Genomic DNA, 8,386 nt, shown 5'->3' with positions numbered 1-8,386 from the left:
CGCATTTTACATGAAGCATCTTTTGTTAATGTGACAGAAGGTGCAATTTTTTGACCCAAAATGAAAAGTTGAGTGGTCAAATGTTAACCGGTATAATCGTTATATTTAACAAGTTAATTAATTGAACCATTAATATTAAATGGTTTCGGTTAACCGAACGCTCAAAATGGTGGTTAACGGTTAAGGTTATAGTTACGAATTTTTATAAAGGGTTAACCGTTAATAAGTTAAATTTATAATTATGTTTCTAATTTGTTAATTTTTTTACACAAATAACTTAATATTACTTTTTATTATTTCTAATTTATATATTTTTAATAAAATTTGTAAACAAATAACTTAATATATATTTTATTATTTTTTATTTTGTATTTCTTTGAAAATACATAAACATAATTACATCAATATAATTATGTAATTTGTTAATTTTTTTACACAAATAACTTAATATTACTTTTTATTATTTCTAATTTATATATTTTTAATAAAATTTGTAAACAAATAACTTAATATATATTTTATTATTTTTTATTTTGTATTTCTTTGAAATTACATCAATATAATTACATCAATATTGAGAGGTATACTTACACGATGTAAGTATGTGTTAAGTGATATTTTTTTTATTCACTTACACCGGTGTATGTATGTATGTATTAAGCACTATGCTTTTTTGTAATAAGAATTATGAAAATTTTTGACAAATAATTATAATAGGTTAACCTGTAATGAACCGTTAATAACAGTTAATCGTTAGCGGTTAATCGTTTCTTAATGGTTAGGTTACGATTAAAAAAATCTCATAACCATTATAACAGTTAACCGACAGTTTAGACTAAACGGTACGATTAATTGTCCATGAACAACCCTATCTTCAACTGTTCCTAATGGCTCATAATTATTTTTCGTGTTAATTTTTTCGTGAAGTTGGTAGCATTGCTAATTCCATGTGGTGGAGATCATTAATAAGTATTGAAGGAATAGAGAATTAATGTTGAAAATTGGGACGAAGCTCGTGCATTTGTTTGAAAATGGCCCCGTTGTTTAATGTACTACTTTGAAAATGCTTATGACAACAAAGCTTTTGTCAATACAAACCGTCCTGGGCCTTATTTTATGCTCTGTATTGTTAACCTAAGTCTCAGACAGACTCAGAGAATGTTTTTGACTTTACAAAATATATAATGTTCTCCCACCATACTTAAGCGTTGAGTTCTGCTTTAAACTAATACTATTTTGGCATAATGACAAAATTATCCTTTAACGTTTGTAGAAATTGTCACTTTAGTCCTTACTTTTTAGAGTATTTTAATTCCCGACGTTTCATTTTAGAGTAAAATATCCTCTAGTTGGAGGAAAATTGTTAGTTGACTAACTGTTAATGTATCATACGAATGTGGCAAGCCCATGTATGATGTCACTTCAGCAAAAAATTATTTTTAGAGTAAATTATAATAATAATTAATTATATATACATTTATAAAAATATATTTAAAAATAGTTTAAAAATATTTTTTTGATTATGTGACATCACACGTGGACCTGCCACATCAATAAGATGCGTTGACCATTAGTCAACTAACGATTTTCATCCAGCCATGTGGATATTTTGCTCCAAAATAAAAAGTTGGGAGGGAGGGGTTAAAATGCTTCCAAAAAATAGATAGGAGACAAAGTGAACATTTGTGCAGGCAACGAGGGTAATTTTTTTATTATGCCTATTATTTTATATATTAAGATTATGCAAATAAATGAAGAGTTATTTAATGAAAATATTGTATTAAGTGATGTGTCGATAAATGTTGGAGGAACAATTATATCTTTAAAAATTTTAAATTTATATATAATTTAAACGATTTTATACCTTTTTAATGATCTCATTTCGTATCTTTTGAAATTTCACAAATTTTTCTTTTAAAATTTTATAAACTTAAACCTAAATATAAGATCTTTTATATATTTATGCTCCAGTCGTAGTTCCAATGTAATCGAAAAGAAAGTAAATATTATTAACTTTATTTAATAATATTCTTAATCAATAATCATACATGTAATTAACTAAATCCATAATTTCAAATAAATATAAATGTTTTTAGGAATTCAGTGAAGGTGAACCTGCAAACAGGGACGAACATAGGGGAACAGATGGAGGCAGTCGTCACCTAAAAATATAAAATTATCATATATTTTAGATTTTTTTACGTATTTTCTATTAAAAATCTATTTTTGCCCCCCTAAAATTTTATAAGTTTAAATTCGCTTCCTAAAATTTTATAAATTCAAGTTCAGTCTCTAAACTTAAAATCATGACCTTGTCTCTGCCCGCAGACATCCCAAATGTTTCAGATCACTGTCCTGTACGGAGAAAGACGGTTAACCTTTTTTTTTATAACAAAAAGTCCCTACATTATACCCAACTATTAAAATTAATCCCTATATTTTAATTTTAGCTCCTCTACTCTATGAATTTGAAAATTTCATCCCATTTGTTAACTTTGGTTATAGTTGTTGACATCACAAAAACAATCTAATAAAACACAATCATATGTTTGTTGATAGGAATAACTCCTCGATAGTTGATGGTTTATCCCTTTTGATTTGGACGGAGAGTCATGATAGATGATAATATATGTAGACATCCATTTTTGTCCGAGACAACAAAAAATTTATTATTTATTTATTATTATTATTTTATTAATTTATATATATATACATTTTTTTTGCAGGTCTTCCATTCCCATCAAACAACCCACTAAACCACGTTCAATCCCACTATCTCCACCTACTCCAGTACCCCACGACTATCACCTTATCTATCACTCATTTTTGTTCCTAAATGGGGGCGATAAAAAAGGGGGAAAAAATTGGAAGGGGGCCACCACGTGAATATCATCTTCTTCCTCTTTGATTGTAAAAACGTCTGTACTTTTAATATTTAAGGAGATTCTTCGGATCCAGAGAGGAGGGCGGTTCGAGAGCTTTAGTGGAGGTGGCCGAGGTGAGCGAATCCGAGAGCCCTTGTGGGTTTTCCTGTCGTCGTCTTGACCGAGACGCGTGGTCATTCCGTTGACGCAGGCTGAGGAAACAGAGGCCGACATGAAGTAAAAATGATGGAGGAAAGGAGCATACTTACCTGGCTTATCCAAATCCAGTGCAAACTAATGGCCCTTCCTCTTCTGCCTTCAAGCATTTCCCTTTGCACGAACAGACCGAGAAGAAAACAGAACTCAGATAGAGCCCAAGCATGAAACCGACTGGATCTTCATTACATATGGTGGTTCAATCCATCTTTTATCTTCTGCCACTTGAGTCTCCACACACCGGGTACCTTCCTCAACTCAGAAGCGATCCTCAATTCCTAGTCCACCGCCGATTGCAAGGATGTACGCCGCCTTGTTCATCAATCTCGGAACCACTTATTCTTGCGTTGGTGTTTGGCAACATGATCGTGTTGAGATTACCGCCAACGATCAAGCCAAGAACTAGGTCACCATGAACCGCTCAACACCGAAGTTTTCGATTCAAATTAATGAAAGTTCGACATGCAAATCGTACGTATTTTGTTTTCATATTGTTTCGTGTTGTTGTTATTATGTTTGAAATCCAGCAAAAAGATCAGGTTAGCATCATACCAAATTATTGGTGGGCTCTACCTGTCTCCACTTTAATATCCTTTTCTGTTAATCAAAACCCACGTGTATTTGGGGTTTTTTGTTTATTAAAAAAGGAGGGGGACCTTTCTATGTATATTTCACGCCATGGAAGTGTTCCAGAGAACGGCAAAACATTTCATGCAGCAACTGGCAGCTGGCTTGCAAGCTCTCCGCGACAATAATCTTATACATCGAGATCTAAAGCCTCAGAACCTTCTCCTCTCAACAAATGATAGCAGTTCAATTTTAAAGATTGCAGATTTTGGATTTGCAAGATCACTTTAACCTAGGGGGCTCTCTCTCTTTCAGTAAGCAAAAAAAAACGAAAATGCCTCTGGAGCTTTACAAAGAAGCTAATGAAGAAGATCCAAAAGTTGTTCTCGACGGCGTCGCTGGCCTCGTTGGGCTCTTACGCCAGTTAGGGGATCTTGCTGAATTTGCAAGAGCATGTAATGAACACAGCTTCTAGGAGTCATAAGTTGACAATTCTTGTGCAACGGATTAAAGCTGCACTTCCGCCTCTTGAGAAGGCAGTTATGGCCCAAACTAGTCATATTCACTTTGCTTACACGGTTGGGAATCTCATGTGGATTGCATCAGCGAAGACCAAGGGTGAAAACACGATGCTTTTGTTCCCAGCAGTTTGAGTTGCTCCCGCCACTGAGGATGAAGACACCCGAGTCCAAGTTGCTTCTATGCCAAACTCGAAGAAGTAGGTGTCAGCACCGACGAGGAAAATGAAGATAGCATCCTCGATCTGAAGTTGAAGCTGTATCGATTTGATAAAGAAACAAATCAATGGAAAGAGAGAGGCGCTGACACTGTGGAGCTGTTGAAGCAGAAAGAGACTGGAAAAATTTGTCTTGTCATGAGGCAATCTAAAACTCTCAAGATCTACGCTAATCATCTGGTGTTGTCAATGATGAGGTGGAGCAGCATGCTTCAGTCGTGTTTATAGCGGGATCCTGACATTGCAAACGGTGAATTGAAAGATGAAGTTTTCAACACTCGTTTTTTATCCCTGGAGAGTACGTATATTTTATACTTGGCTACCATGCTGAATTCTTGTTTGACATGTTAAAAGTTTTCTAAAGATGTTAAATGTGCAATATTGCATCATCAACTTCAACACCATTCGTCCGAATTTTATTGTTATTGTTTTCCTTTTCATTTAATATTTTTTTATCTTATTTTATTTCATTGTATTTATTTTTTTTCTTTGATTTTTTTATTATTTAACATTTTCAACTTTTTTAGAGTAATTCCAATCAAGTAAGTAATTCGAATCGAGTTTTTAAATTTAAATTTAAATTTTTAATTTTTTCGCAATCAAGACAACCGATAAATTAATTGGTACCGAAAGGGCGGTTCAAGGGTGCTAATCCTTCCTTAACCGTAACCGACTCCCGAACCCGACACGTCTCTGGTACAACGCAGATCAGGTAAGATGGTGTCCGACCCACCTAAATTCGTTTTAAAGTGGTCGGTGGCGACTCCAATCCATATTTTTCAAGTCGAAGCCCAATTCCGGGGCCCAACCGAAAGACGGTTGCGACAGCTTGGCGACTCCGCTGGGGACAGGTAAGTGAGTCAGGCCAGAATTAATTTCTGGTTGTCTTTTTATGCGAAAATTGTAAGTTTAAATTTTAATTTATTTATTCGGTTCAGATTATTTACCTTTGATTATTTTTCAAATAAATAGTTGTACTAACATTTTTTCAATGATTTCAGATTTTTTAAAAGCTTCCATCTCTAGCTCTAAACCCGAGCTCCGAACCCATTTTAAGTGGGGGTGAAAGCGACGCATTCGTGTGAATTTATTCACCGCATATGCCTAGCAAGTAGCCTTCGGGGATTCATATACCTTATGCCTTCGTGTGAATTTATTCTCCGTATGGGCATAAGGGAATGTTTCCTCTCGAGTTTAACTTAGTCCACACAAGCCTGTGATGGGTTTAGGACTAAGGGTCTGGTAAGCCTAAGGAGGCACCAGCAAGGAGAACTCGGGTACCGTTTTTTTAGAACCTAACCCGGGAGACTTTGAAGGAGTTAGAGCCTACCCCAAAACCTCATTTCAAACCCTAGGATGCTGGAATTATTTCCTGCTTTACTTTCTGTTCAAAGCATGTGAACTAGAAATTTATGCGGTTAGGACTTGTTCAAAATCAACATGCGGGATAGAGATCATGTCCGGGTAGGAATAATAAGCATGTGGGGTAGGACTTTTCATTTTCATTTTAATTTTTTTTTATTATCCTTGTCTCACTAACTTTTTTTCCTCCTTTCATTTTCTGTTCTTTTTGCAGTTTTTTTTTTGATCATTCGCATCATTAAAACGAGGTGTTGATCCACCAAAAATGTGTTTGTTAAACATAAATAATCTGCATTAATGGACAAAGGAGTTATAATACAAAGAGACAAAAAGCTCAGAAGTCCAACCGGGATTAAAGAATACTTAGAGGCAAAGGTTGCAGGGGCAAGACGAGGAAATGGTTATTGACCCGGAGAATCCTTTCGAAAATTACGAGAATAAGATGGTGAAACCCTAGCTAAGCTAGAGACCATTATTGATGAATTCCAAAAACAAGTCGACAAACTTCGGATGGAAGGCTCCAAAGACACTTTCGTTTGGAACGAGCTCGGCATAGAGTGAAGGCCGAAGATGCAGTCATTCGAGACCTTTTTTGGGGCAAACAACTCGTCACCCGCACAAGTTTAGCCAAAGGAGCTGGAACGGTTCGACAGGATATTCAACCGGTGAAGAAGCGGAAGACGAATCAACCTGCCAGAGGCTGTGCGGGATCTATACCATCAAAAAGTTTTTTGTCTCTTCAGACGTAACATTTTTGTCCCCAATAAGGATTATTCAGAATAATAGGCACATTTTTCGGATCAATGCCTCGGACATTTCATGCTTCATGCATTTAAACATTTTGCATATTGTTCATTTCTTTACATTCACATTAACTATCTTCACATGATTCATCAAAAAATGAGAACACTTCGACCCTATGACATATAAGGAGCTTTACCAACAGTTGTTTGACGCACATGTGGTGTCACCATATCCAGAGAAATCCATGAAGCCCCGTACCCCAGGTAGTATGATGAGAACGCTCATTGCAGCGGAGTCCCAGGGCACACTATCGAGAATTACTCCACAATCAAGAGAATCATACAGAAAATACGTAACAAGAATCGGATTGACTTCAACAACTTGGGGGCATCCAAGTGAGGAAGACCATTTCATCATTTGAGCCATTCTGTTTGGATTTGTTTTTTCATTCTTTTCTCAAGTTTTTGCAAGGACCTTTAAATAAATTTATGTTGTTTTAATGATGGCGAGCAATAAATCACATTTGCAAATTTGTAATTCTTTGCATATCATTTGAATTAAGAAACTCTGTTAATGGTCCAAAGTTACGGATCTTTGACAAAGTAACATGATTTTAAAAAAAAGGACATTGACCTTATCCAAAATATACCCTCAAACACCGTACCATGCTCTTGCAATTAACCAATGTAACCGTTTCCTTTTATAAGGTGCGAACAACATGGGGCATCATATGCATATGACATTACTATGCTTTTTATTTAAGACGTTCAGTGATGATAATGATCTTCACAGATGGAATAGTCGAGTAAGTGAATCTAGTTTAGGTCAATTGCTTGAAAATTGAACTCTAAAGATGAAATTTTTTACTTTCAACAAACACCTAGACTATAACAGGTTCTTCTTGACAATCTTAAGAAATTGAATCCATAAAAACTGAGCTATTCCGCTAAGGCAATTGGTTATAGAGGAAACTTGAAAGCCCTGGCCTTATGAGTAGATTACGTTCAAACCATGACATTGCTCGGACACTTGGCAATTCGGTGTTTGCTCCACTGCTCTTGTCAGGCCGAAGACTCTGTGATGAGATGAACCCTTCAGTTAACTTGATAAGAGTGATTATAATATTAAGCTGTCCCTCTAAAGCAATTGGTTTAATGCCCCGGCTTTATGGATTCAGCTAGTCAGATAACGACAAATTAAATCAAATTTATCTAAGCAAGAAATTTTTGGTAAAATGGACTAAGGGAGTTAAGGAACACCTGTTATAGTCAACTACACACGAGCACTCAAGAATTTCATTTTTAGACCGATGTTTTTGCACTGCCTTTGTTAGAGGAGCCTACAAAGCTTGAACAAATAGAAGATTTCAGAGGACTGAAATAAAAGGTCTAATAAGTGATCATGCTAGTTTCGTCATCTTGTCCGCACCCAATTGAAGTGCCAAAGCATGTCAAGATATTTTAAAAAAATGATGACATTTTTTTTCCAAAACCTTAGAAAGGAGGTCAAGCGAAAGCCAACCCATCCATTTGAACATTTGTCAAAGAGCTGTAACTCTGAAAACGTTAAAAGAGCTATTGATTCCTTTGATATTCTTTGAACTCACATTTACAATTTGATTCAATTGCGAACAATATTTTACAACATTTTTATCATGTCTCTCTCCTAAAAAAAGAAAAATGAGAAAAACATTTTCAAGCAGAACAATCTCAGATATGAAAGGTCTGTAAAGCCAAAGCTCGGGAAGCAAATGGGGCACGATCCATTCCAATGACCTGATTGACAGGCAACGCACGAGACTCCATCCAGAAGATAACACATAATTCATTCATATTGCATGCATCTTAAACATACTTAGGTGCATCACATTCATCATTTTAGCATACACGTTTTTGCA

This window comes from Hibiscus syriacus, unplaced genomic scaffold (assembly GCF_006381635.1).
Source record: "Hibiscus syriacus cultivar Baekdansim isolate YM2019G1 unplaced genomic scaffold, ASM638163v2 tig00111745_pilon, whole genome shotgun sequence".
Classification (NCBI taxonomy): domain Eukaryota; kingdom Viridiplantae; phylum Streptophyta; class Magnoliopsida; order Malvales; family Malvaceae; genus Hibiscus; species Hibiscus syriacus.
Note: the sequence above shows the minus strand (reverse complement) of the source record.